Source organism: Moschus berezovskii, chromosome 22, assembly GCF_049115385.1.
Source record: "Moschus berezovskii isolate FMDL1 chromosome 22, NW_MosBer_1.0, whole genome shotgun sequence".
Lineage (NCBI taxonomy): Eukaryota > Metazoa > Chordata > Mammalia > Artiodactyla > Moschidae > Moschus > Moschus berezovskii.
This window is the reverse complement of record NC_142481.1, coordinates 52,867,721-52,880,547: the sequence shown is the minus strand read 5'-3', so window position 1 is coordinate 52,880,547 and position 12,827 is coordinate 52,867,721. Positions and strand designations below refer to the sequence as shown.

At 51.7% G+C, this 12,827-nt stretch overlaps 1 long non-coding RNA gene across 1 annotated transcript; it reads right to left on the bottom strand.

Annotated features, from left to right (window-relative positions):
• Positions 1 to 849: 849 nt before the first annotated feature.
• Positions 850 to 3,571, bottom strand: LOC129546271 (uncharacterized). Its single transcript, XR_008683853.2, has 3 exons — positions 3,507 to 3,571; positions 2,017 to 2,246; positions 850 to 1,117 (listed from the first exon to the last, which is right to left on the bottom strand). It is a non-coding gene; the product is annotated as an uncharacterized LOC129546271 (long non-coding RNA).
• Between the last annotated feature and the right edge of the window lie 9,256 nt (positions 3,572 to 12,827).

Genomic DNA, 12,827 nt, shown 5'->3' with positions numbered 1-12,827 from the left:
TTGGCATTGCCTTTCTTTGGGATTGGAATGAAGACTGACCTTTTCCAGTCCTGTGGCCACTGCTGAGTTTTCCAAATTTGCTGACATATTGAGTGCAGCACTTTCACAGCATCATCTTTCAGGATTTGAAATAGCTCAGTTGGAATTCCATCACCTCCACTAGCTTTGTTCATAGTGATGCTTCTTAAGGCCCACTTGACTTCACATTTCACGATGTCTGGCTTTAGGTGAGTGACCACACCATTGTGAATATCTCGGTCGTGAAGATATGTTTTGTACAGTTTTTCTGTGTATTCTTGCCACCTCTTCTTAATATCTTCTGCTTCTGTTAGGTCCATACCATTTCTGTCCATTATTGAGAAACTATACTCAGTATTTTTTAATAATCTATAATGGAAAAGAATCTGAAAAGCAGTGTATCCATATGTAGAACTGAATGACTTTACTGTGCACCTGCAACTAACACAGTGTTGACAATCAACCGTACTTCAGTTAGCAACAGCAGCAGAAGAGGCCCACTGAACTTGACCTTCAAGCTGATGGCCAGCCAAAGGGGCATCCTTCCTTCCCAGCTTCAACCGGGTGAGGGGAGGGATGAGAAAGAAGTGGCGGGGGGGACATGTCCTGAGCTGCCCCCTTGGGTCCCCCCAAAGTTGATGGAGGAAGGTAGATTAAGGGGGAGGCAGAAAGCAGAAGGACTCGGAGCTACCCCCAGTGCCACATGGAGGGGAGACTACCATGTTGCAGGATGGGGGACCCCTTTTCGAGCGCTTGTCTAACACTCAGAAATGCACTGTCAGAGGAGACACATGTGCTGACAGAGCAAGAGACTTTATTGGGAAGGGGCACCCAGGCAGAGAGCAGGAGGGTAAGGGGACCCTGGAGCACTGCTCTGTCAGGTGGCTCAGTCTTGGGTTTTATACTGATTCATTTCTGGGTTGTCTCTGGCTGGTCATTCTGGCGCAGTCCTTCCTGGCGGTGCATGCATTGCTCAGCCAAGAAGGATGCCAGCGAGGATTCTGAAAGGTGGCAGGACACGTGGCATTTCCTTTTGACCTTTCCCAAACTCTTCCCATTGGTGGTGGCTTATTAGTTCCATGTTCCTTACCAGGATCTCCTGTCATAAAACATCTCGTGCAAATGATTACTGCAGTGCATGGCCTGTGGGCGGGTTCAGTCAGTGTGCTTCCCCTAACAACCATGTGCAGGCCCAGCTCCAGCATGGAGCAGCGCTGTGTGTCCAGGCTGCTGCGGGGTGGCCTGGTTAGGAGGGAATAGCCAGAGCTGAACCCGAGTAGTGTTTCTGTAGTGTTGATGGGGGGCTGGTAAAAAGCTGTGTTCACACACCGACCCCCAGACCAGCAAATGTGACCTTGTTTGGAAAAAGAGTCTGTAGATGTGATCAAGTGGCCCATCTCAAGAGGAGATCACCCAGGTGGGCCCTACGTGCAGTGACCAGTGTCCCTCTGAGAAGAGGAGGGGCCGGGTGAGGACGGAGGCAGAGGCTGGGGAGAAGTGGCCACGGGAACGCCTGAGTCACTGGAGACTGGAAAGGGCAGGAGAGGTTTCTCCAGAACCTTAGGAGGTAGACACACCTCATCCACACCTTGTTTTCAGACTCCTGGCCACTGGAACTGTGAGGACATGAATTCCTATTGTCTTTAGCGTCCCCTCTGCCCCCGTCCCCCCAGTCTGTGGTCATTTGTTCTGGCAGCCACAGGACCCTAATCTTGGCTCCAGTGTCTTGTAAAAGGATCTGAGGGTTGAGTGGATTCCCCTGCCGCAGCAAAACCACAAAGACCCGAAACAGCTCCTGCCCCATGAAGCATCATCGTAGGAAGGAGAGAGTCGAGGAAGATGCACCCACGAGAAGCTCTGGATGGCACGTCTCAGAGAAGTGACCTGAGACTCTGCAAATGAGCAGAGATGCTGTCAAGGGACAGAGACTGCAAATTTAAACTAGTTACCACTCCCCGCACCGCCCCACCCGCCCTGTGCTAGAAGATAAGCACTCACCTCTGAGCGGCAGTGGAGTGAGCGTAGCTGCCCGTCCCACAGGGATGAGAAGCACGTGGAGGAGGAGGCTAGCACCAAGATGCCTTGGCCATGGTCACGTCCAGTCTGGCCCCAGCTTCTGCAGGCTGTCCAGGACTTCCCCGATGGTGGAAGGCGGCTGCTGCCCACCAGGACAAAGCCTAAGACTGGCCCCCATCCAATTCCTGCATCTGGAACGTGTTACTTGATTGCTAGAAAAATAACCAGACAAACCCAGGGCATTTCTGGTAAAGAGGCTCCGAGGAAGCAGCTCTTGGAGCAGATGACTCAGGCTGTGCTGAGGGCTGTGTGGTCTGCGAGCCACGCTGCCTGGAAGCCATTCCCTGAGCCCTGGTTGATTCACCCTGCAAGGGGCATCGCAGAAGGCTGTGGCTTAGCTCCGTGGCCACCCAGATACCATTTTGCAATCACAGTGAATCATGGGATCTGTGTTAGTGTTCTATGGCTGCTGTAGTAAGTGACCCCAACCTTAGAGACTTAAAACAGCATGTGAAATGAAATCTGCATGCTCAGTCGTGTGCAACTCTTGCGACCCCATGGACTCTAGGCTGCTTTGTTCATGATATTCTCCAGGCAAGAGTGCTGGAGTGGGTCACCATACCTTCCTCCAGGGGATCTTCCTGACCCAGGGATCAAGCCCACGTCTGTTGCATCTCCAGCATTGGCAGGCGGGTTCTGTACCACTCAGCCACATAAATCAGCATAAACCTACTGTCCTGCTGGGCTGGAGGTCAGAAGCCTGAAAGGGTCTCACTGGACTAGTCAGGGTTCCCTCTGGAGACTCTAGGGGAGAATCTGTTTCCTGAATCCCTTGGCTCTTGGCCCCTTCCTCCATCCTCAGAGTGCATCCTGTAAGGTTGGGCGTGGGTCAGACCTGAGGGAGCCACAGACCCCGCGGCCGGCGGGATGGGCCCTTGCCTCCAACCCCATGTTGGGCGCCAAATGTAAGGTCAAAACGACCCCGTGATGTTAGGAAAAAAATGACTCAGGCACCAGGAAGATGGTATGACAGGCTTTTAATGGCGAAGGCTCTTGGGCGGACTTCCTCGACCTCACTTGCTTGGGTCCAGGAACCCCGCCCGAGAGCCTTTGCCATTAAAAGCCTGTCATACTGTCTTCCTGGTGCCTGAGTCGTTTTTTTCCTAACATCACGGGGTCGTTTTGACCTTACACGTCCCTCTGCTGCTGCCTCACACCTCCTTCTCTTCTGACTCTGACCCCTGCCTCCCTGCCTCCCTGCCTCTCAAAAGGACCCTTGTGATCACACTGCACCCACAGGATAATTCAGGGTAGTTCTTCATTCCCAGATCCTAATCACCTTAACAAAGCCCCTCCTACAACGTGTGGTGACTGGACTAGTGTTCCCTCAAATTTCATCTCCACTCAGCCCTCAGAACATGACCTTACTTGGAAATGGGGTCTTTGCAGATGTAATCAAGTCGGGGTCCTACCTTGAGTTGGGTAGCTCCCATCCAGTCACTGGTGTCTTGTAAAAAGAGTGAAATTTGGACACGGACACCCAGGGAAGACAGCCTTGTGACTTCGGAGTCAGGGATGGGAGGGACGGAGAACCCAGGAAGCCCAAGGATCACCAAGGCCAGCGGAAGCTGAGGAGGCGTGGGATTCATCCTCCCTCAGGGCTTCTGGAGCGAGCGTGGCCCTGCCGCGCCTGGATTTTGAACTCCCGGCCTCCAGAGCTCTGAGAGCACAAGTTTCTATGGTTTTACAGCCCAGCCCCAGTGTTGGCTGTCTGCAGCCGCCCTAGGAGACTGACGCGTCAGTTGTTTTTTGCTCAGTGTGTCCAGCTCTTGGCGACCCCGTTTCCTGCAGCACGCCAGGCTTCCCTGTCCTTCGCCATCTCCCAGAGTTAGCTCAGACTCACGTGCGTCGAGTCGTGATGCCACCACCCATCTCATCCATGTATTCCAGGCTTCGCTCCTCTTGGGGGTGTTACTCAGCTCATCACAGAGCCTTCAAGGCGAAGGGAACGTCCATGCCAGGGAGGAGCCAGAGACGGCAGTCAAGCCAGATGTGAAGTCTAGATTTGGGACTTCCCTGGTGGTCCAGTGGTTAAGAATCTACTTTCCCATGCAGGGGACGTGGGTTGGATCCCTGGTCTGGAAGGTCCTGCATGCTGTGAGGCAACTAAGCCTGTGTGCCACAGCTACTGAGCCCGTGCTCTGGAGCCTGTGCTGCACAGCAGGAGAAGCACAGGCATCGCGACGAGGCGCCAATGCACACCGCGACTAGAGAAAAGCCTGCTCGCCACAGCAGACACCCAGCGCAGCCAAAACATAAAAAGAAACGAGGCCTAGGTTTGCTGCCACAGGCTTTAGCACAGGTGACGCCATTTTGGGCCTATGGTTTTCTTTTTAACCGATTTTAAGGTACAGATTTTGGGAGACGACCCTGTTCAGCCCATAAGAGAAGTACAAAATACTCCTTGGGGTTTTTCACCAGACAGCTGGCTGTTTGGAGCGGAAATGTGGCTTTCTGTTTGTTCTCTCCTTGACCAGGCTTGTCATCACATGGCGTGCTCTGCTTTGGTCAGCCTTTGCCATGTAGCAGAGCATTCCAGCTTGTTGGGACCTCAGAACAGTGCATTCTTATGCTCTGTGGGGTGGTCCTTCTGTGCTCTCCCTGCAGATGATTGACAACTTGGCTGGGGCTGGGGGTCCAGGGCCACTTGCCCAGGTGCCTGGCAGTGGGGACTGGCTGGCGGCTCAGGCACAGTCTGGGGTCCTCGGCCACCCCCACCCCATCCTCTAATCCTCCCGTGGCTTCCCCATAGCATAGCTGTCTCTGGGCCTGAGAGACCAAGAGCAGAAACTGCAGACCCTGTGGGTCCCAGGCTTGGAGCACGTGCCCCATCCCTTCCTCCACAGCCTATTGTCCAGAGTAAAACCACACGGCCAGGCCAGGCCCAAGGGAGGAGCAATAAACTCCACCTTGTGATGAGCTGAGGGCTGGAGACACAGAGGGGCAAGGACACGGGGTCCCTGAGCGCCACCACTGTAATGACTGACCACGTGGCCGTGACTCCCCGGAAGAGACCTCTCCAGCTTTGGCTTGAGTAGAAAGCGGGACCCAGTCAGCAACAGACCCTAGTCATTCAGCTGACGACACCGACCTGGAACATATATGTGCAGGGTGAGGCCGTCCTCACAGTTGTCCCCGGGTCAGAGACCCGCCAGGACTTGCGCATTCTGCAGGTCTTACTGACTCACCAACCACGGCCTGCCAGGGGCTCCGGAAGTCTGTCTTCCATGAGGGCCATTATTTAACATGAACACAGAAGCCACCCCATCATTTGGAAATAATCTCAATTTGTCTTGGTTTAGGCAAGAAGGAGCACAGAACCTGGGCATGTTTTGTATAATAATAGATCACAGGGTATGAATACCTTCAGTTGTTGCCTTGTTGAGTAGTTTCTTGGGAGTCAGAGATGATTGTATTTCATTCCCTGAACAATTGGTGCGTGCCCACCCCCATGCTGTAACAGGAAGGAATGGATCACCCCTCCCTGCTCCTGTCACCTATTGCGGAACAAGAAAGCACCCCCTAAACTTAATGACTCAGAGCATCACCAGTCAATCATTTTGCTGGGTCTGGAGGACCCGCATTCATGACTGCACATTGGTGCTGTCTGTCAGCTCCCCTCCCTGGGGGCAGCTTGGGCTTCCTCCTGGCATGGTGGTGGGCTCCCAAGAACAAGTGTCCCACAAGGAAGAAGTGGAAGCTGCCGGATCCTTAAGGCCTGGCCCAGCATCACTTCTGCCATATTCTTGGTCTCACAGTTTAGAATCAAGGGAACAGCATCCTTCCAAGACTCATGGGAAAAGGAGATTTGTAGACATAATAAGGTGAAGTCCTTACTGGATCAGTGTGGCCTTAATCCACTGTGACTTGGTGTCTGTGTATGGAGAGCAGGGGACAGAGTGGGCAGATCAGAAGCTGGAGGGGAAGAGCAAGGATTCTCCCCTCGGGGCTCAGAGGGAGTCTGGCCCTGCTGACCCCTCGACTTCAGACTCTGGTCTCAGATACTGTGAGAGAACACATTTCTGTTATTTTGAGGTGCCCAGTTTGTGGTCATTTGTTCTGGCACACCCCAGGATGCCGATACACTAATTTACCCTGCTTTTCAAACTTTGACCAGAAACTCCACTTATTTGATTGTTTCCTGGGGTGGGGGAGATTAAGGGAGGTGTCCCATAGGTGGTAGTGCTCGACTTGGATGCTATTTATGAAATAGTAGTTTTGACAGCCGGAGAAGGCAATGGCAAGCCACTCCAGTACTCTTGTCTAGAAAATCCCATGGATGGAGGAGCCTGGTGGGCTGCAGTCCATGGGGTCGCTACGAGTCGGACATGACTGAGCAGCTTCACTCTCACTTTTCACTTTCACACATTGGAGAAGGAAATGGCAACCCACTCCAGTGTTCTTGCCTGGAGAATCCCAGGGACGGGGGAGCCTGGTGGGCTGCCGTCTATGGGGTCACACGGAGTTGGACACGACTGAAGTGACTTAGCAGCAGCAGTAGCAGCAGCAGCAGCAGTTTTGACAGCTCAGAGGACATGGAGGAAAGGGGTGATGCCAGCAGTTAACTCGTTTACTGCAGTGGCTCTGGGGAAATCCCCAGCAGTCCAGTGGTTAAGGCTCCAAGCTTCCACTGCAGGGGATGTTGGTTCAGTCCCTGATCGGGAAACTATGATCCTGCGTCCTGAGCTGTGCAGCCAAAAAAAGAAAAAAAACCACACTACAATGGCTTTGTCAAGAGGGTCTGTATTCTCATCTCACAGATGGAGAGATGAGGGATGGGAAAATCAAGGCACTTGCCCAGGGTCTCAGGACAAGGACAGAGCTTGGCTTCAGTGTCCAGTAGGAGATCTGGAGGTTCAGGCCCTCCCCAGCAGGAGGAGTTCCCTTGCTGGGGTCTGGAGGGGAGACAGGTTTCCCTTTTTTTCATCCCTCAGTCCCCCAGGCTGGCATGGAGGGTATAGGCATAGCAAACACACTGGGGGATTCTGTTCATGAGCGAACAGGCAGCATCGGGATGCTTGGCTCCATCCGCAGGCTGACAGGAAGGTTTAGAATCTTCCGGAAATGCCACACCCTGGGTGTGATACCCAGGGCCCAGCCCGCTCTGGAAAAGCCTGATTGTCACCGGAGAGAAAGCAATCACCAATGCAGCAGTCGCCAGAAGAGCTGTGCTTCCGAGGCATTCTCAGCCATGGTCATCAGGGTTCCCTGGCTCTGCTCCTGGAATATAAGAGAAAAGAGAAGCAGGCAGGAACCTTGGTGACGGTGGCAGCCTAGGCGTATTTCGGATATGGGTTTGGCCTGTTCCAGGTTAATGATTTCAAAAACAGCATGAGCAGCAAGTCTCACAAAATTGTGAAACATAGTCTCCCCCTTTTTGTAAAGATATCATCATACTTCCATTTTGTTGTTTGCCTCCAAGAATGAAGAGGTTCCAGATGGATAATCCCAAAGAGCAAAAACAAAGAATAACAAAAAATAAACTCCCCTGTTCGAACATTAGATCTATTATCAGGTTTAAACTAAAGATGTTATCCAAAGTAGCTACTGGGGAGGAATAAAAATCCCACCCCTCCTCTTCACCTAAATCAGGATAAAAATTTATTTATCTTTTTATGTAAAAGAAATCTGGGGTAGGTAGTGGGACTGATCTAGAAACCTATGTTAGTCATAGGTGGCCAAGTGCCACTACTTAAGGCTTCTGTTCTCACCATACCTCAAGTGCCTGCTGCACTCCAGCCATCATATGCATATTCCAGGCAGGAAGAAAGAAGGAGAGCAGTGAAGTCTCCCTTGAGGGAGACTTCCTTAAAGCCACACTCAGATGTCGTTCTACAGGCAAGAGAAGGTGTGAGGATGGCTGGGAGGTATCATCCTTTAGCTAAGCAACAATCAAAAATCTTCCTATTTTTAAGGAAGAAGAGAGATGAGCTATCTGGAGGCAACTTGAGCATTCCGTCGCTACTAGGGAATTTTGTGGTTCAAGGGATCTAGCATTGAGACTGAGCCTTGGGAAGCAGGCATTATGGCCCCAGGATGGCCATACACTGTGTCATCTGGGCGGTGATGGTTTGGCGACCTTATCACTTCTTATAAACTTTTCCTTGGTTGAGGAGGAAGGGTTCATGAGCATTCCAGAGTAGTTGTTTATACTTCAAGACAATGAAAGCATTTCCATCCCAAATCCTGTAACAAAAAGCTCCCTGAAGGGTCCAGCACTTTCTAACCAAAGAATTTCATGGGCTACTCTTGTCCATCCTAGAGGAAATCAGTCCTGAATATTCATTGGAAGAACTGATGCTGAAACTCCAATACTTTGGCCACCTGATGCGAAGAACGGACTCATTGGAAAAGACCGTGATGCTGGGAAAGATTGAAGGTGGGAGGAGAAGGGGACGATGGAGGATGAGATGGTTGGATGGCATCACTGACTCAATGGACTTGAGTTTGAGTAAACTGTGGGAGTTGGTGATGGACAGGGAGGCCTGGCGTGCTGCAGTCCAGGGGGTTGCAAAGAGTCGGACACAACTGAGCAGCTGAACTGACTAAACTGACTCTTATCTGACTACCTCCTTGCTTCAGCAGGTATCCCTTGCTAGCAGGAAGCTCACAGCTGGGGCTCAGGACCTGAATAGATTCAGGAAGAGACAGAAAGGGAGGGAGGGAAGGGGAGAGAGAGATGCTGCATTGGACCTATTAATGATAAGTTACCACATCACTGATTTGTTAAAAGGTCAGGTTTTGGAATCCACTGGCTCCCAGCCTCTGTATCTCTTACTGTGTGATCCTGGGCTACATATTTATGTGTGTGACTCTCAGTTTTCCTCTCACTTGACAGAGATGCCCCAGGTCCCACCTCAGAGCACCAGCATGAGGGATGGGAGATGGGCCTCATGGAGAGCACTCAATAGACGACGAACTTGGGTACCTAGTTTCCTCCCGTGAGCTCAGGGCTCACCCAGAACCCAGGCACCCAGAGTGGAAGGGAGCTGTGGGGGCTGTGGCCCACCATCCTCTTTGGTGCCAGGAGTTCCCCCAAAACCTACATCCCAGCTCCCCTGGCCCCGGGCTGTCTCCCAAGGATGCCCCAGGATCTGCCCCAAATGCGTGTCTTGCCTTTTGGGGGCTCCTCATTCTCTCCCCATAGGTTCAAGTCTGCACTGCTCAGAAGGCTCATTCAGGTCCCCACCCCGCAGCCTCGCCTCTCCACCATGGTCCCTGTGTCTCCTGGTCATCCTTCCAGACCCGTCTGTCTTGGCCATCTCTTTGCCTATCTCTCTTGCCCATCTGTCTGCTTCCTTGGGGCAGCTGTTCCTCCCCTGCTCGGATCACTGACTCTGGCTGCCCTGGCTGCTGGGTGAACACCACGAACCAGGTCCTGTCCCTCGGTCACAGGGTTGCGGTGATGTCTGGGTGTCCTGGTTTGCATTCCCCCTAAACATACCCCGAAACAGGATGTGAGTGCAAGTAGTTTAGTAAGGAGATGATCCCAGGAAATACCAGGAGGAGGGAGAGGAGGGAAAGGGCCAACAGAGGGTGGGCATCACACCAGCTACCACATCAGCACCTGGAGTGTAGCCCTGGGGGTCTCTGGGAGCCAGTGTCATCACCTTGAGGGGTACAGGAGCTGGGGTATTTACACTCCAGTTCTTATTAAGTTATTGGTGTGATTCCATGCCGATATTGTGCCATGCCTAGGGCAAAGGAGTACCTGTGCTGACAGCTGACAGGACAGGGCATGGCAGCATCTGCCAAGGTGGATGTGTGGCCTGAACCCAGCCAATCTTGTCTTTCCCTGGGATTTTGCTTCTCAATTTGAAGCCAGGTGGGAGGTGTGGCCTGTTGAATCACAGCTACCAGTGCCCACCTGCTCTGCCTCATGGACTGAGCAGAGGTGCCAGGCAGAGCCCAGAGAGGAGGGGGAGGTCAGGGTAGCGGAGGGGAGGGGTTGTGCCTGTCTTCTGTGAGGCCCTGTCCCAGTGTGTCTGAACCTGTCTTCCTGGACCCACTCATAGGGGCTGACACATCTCCTCTTTTTCTTCCTCGGTCTGTCCTAATTACCTTTCCATAACCCGCAGCTGGCCCTGCACCACGTCTGTTTGTGACGCCTCCGTTCACTCCTCGGTCCAGACACCCGCCCCCTCTGGGCTCTTTGGAAGCCTCTAGATCCCTGTTACTGCCCTTAGCACAGAGGACACATTGACCATCCACCCGGGGTCCCTCTGTCAAAAGGCTTGTCTCATGTCTGCCTTATTCATCTCCTTTTTTTTTTCCAGAATGCCTGGTCCAAAGAAAGTCCTCAGTTAATGTCATCAAATAGAATGAAAAATGAACTCCAGCATTCATTTATTTTTAAAAATCTATTTACATTTTCTGCTTGTATTACTTCTTGTGGGGTAACTCAAGGTGGATAAATTTGCTCTTCACTGTTGGCTGAAGAATTCCTTCCATTTGCTCAAAACTACCTCTCTCAAACTTTAAGGGGGTGCCCATCGTATTCTGGGACTTGGTGTTCACTTTTCCTACGTGAGTCATCGTTTTTATATAGTTAAATAATGCCACAGTTCAGCCTTCGGCTTCCCAATTTCTCCTTGTAAAAAGCCCTCCTCTCTTTCTATGGCTAGACTTTCTCAGCTCTTTCCTGGTCTTCTCCTGTACTTGTCCACATGCTGGCATGCAGTAGGTGCTCAACTAATATTCAGTGGCTAGAAGAGTGAATGCACAGATATCCTCAGCGAACAGAGAGATTCCTGGGCTTGCCTTCCCGAACTTCAGGTCCTTATCGTAGTTTGGGTTCGCAGATGCTGAGCTGAAGATTTGAGGGCAGGCAGCTTATTTGAGATGTGGAAGGAATACAGGAGCTTCCCAGGTGGCGCAGTTGGTAAAGGATCTGCCTGCCAGTGAAGGGAAACCTGGGTTCGATCCCTGGGTTGGGAAGATCCCCTGGAGGAGGAAATGGCTAGCCCACTCCAGTATTCTTGCCTGAAAATCCCACAGACAGAGGAGCCTGGAGTCCTGCAGTCCATGGGATCTCAAAGAGTCAGACACGACTGAGTGTGCGCACTCACAAGGAATACAAGAAGGAGATAAGTCTAGTGATGCAGGAAGGGCAGGAGTGTAATGTATGTAACATTAAGCTGATGACTACTGCGTGACCAGCTGGAGATTCTGGGAAACGTCCACCTGCGTCATCCCAGCCAAGAGCCCAGGGTCTGGGGTATTTACACCCCTAGCCCTGTTAGCCACGGTTGGCCAATGTCTCAGGGGCATTAAATCCCAGGCACTTTGGAGCCTTGACTGTGGAGGGACATCGCCTCCCAACAGGGCCAGTCAGATGCTCTCTCTAGGAAGTTGGAACTGGGAGACAACTGGGTACACCCTGAGCTGGTCCCTGGAACAAGGGAGATGTGAACTCCCATGCTGGTGGGATGGTCATGTCCACAGGTGATGAGCAAGGCCAGACTGCAGATGGAGAAGGAAGGGACCCCTATTGTGAGAGGTGAGAACTATACGGAAAGTACTGACAGCACGCTTGATGCACTTCCAGGACTAATTCTCCTTCTTTGAGGGCCTTGGCTGTCCTTGACAGTAACCCAGTATCCTACCAAGAAACCCCCTTCTGTGCTTAAGCTACCTCAAGTGGGTTTCTGTTACATGCTGCTTCAATTGATCAAGATCTTCCCCTAGATTTACACCCCCCCCACCAAGAGTCACCTGCCAATATGAGATGTGGAAATCACCCTTGGGCCCTTCCTCTCCAAGTCGAGCAAACCCACCCCACCGAGATCCCAGAGGACCACACGACTGGCACCTGTCAACACAGAGGGGTCACCATCTTTCCCACTTTTTTGGTTCTTTCTAAGCTAATGCTCATCACAAAATGGTACCCCTATGTCTCCTTGACTCAAATTATTAGAGGTCTTTGATGCTGAATTGAGGCTCAGTGGCTTTGTGCAGCTGCTCAATGGGTGTGGCAGGAACAAACGAGAAGCTGGAACTCCCCAACCCTGGCACTTGGTGTTCAGTTCAAGGAGACTCCAATGAAAATAACTGGTAAGAAGACATTGGTATGAGTTCAAGACCCGTCAGTTCTATGGCAGGAAAGAAGACTTTGATCTTTGCTGTGGGTGATTAAACTTTCGTGGCTGTCTGCAAACCCCTCCATTCTGCAGACGTGTGTGGTCCTCGCATCAGCCCACCTTAGTTCTGAGAGAGCAAGCAGACAAGAGGATGGAACCTCTCCAGGCCCAAGCATTCCTTTTTCCAGCCTGGGCTTCATTATGACCAGATGGCCTTTTCCTTGGTCTCAAAGTCGCCATGACTTAACTCCTGCCTGGGTGGCACATAGGCTCCTTTGCTGGGATTCCTACAGATGTATGTAGCCAGTCCCTTCCCAAGAGGACCCTTGGGTGCCTCTCGGTTCTTTCCCATCCAGGAACTCCCATGAGTCCAAACTGCCCATGACACACCATTTTATTCAAATTGAAATGCAATTTTTTGGAAATCAAAGTCTAAGATTGCACAATGATGGAAAAGTTGATGGAAATCAAACCTCTCCCTTTGTACTCTTTTGGCCCTAATAACAGTAATATTAACTAATACTTGCTAAGTGCCAGACCCTGTCTGACTAGTTTCCGTGTATTAACCGTTTAATGCTCATGGAAGCCATGGGAGAGAAAGATGCTGTTATGATCACCCCATTTTACAGACGGGAAGCTGAACAAAGTCCAGGC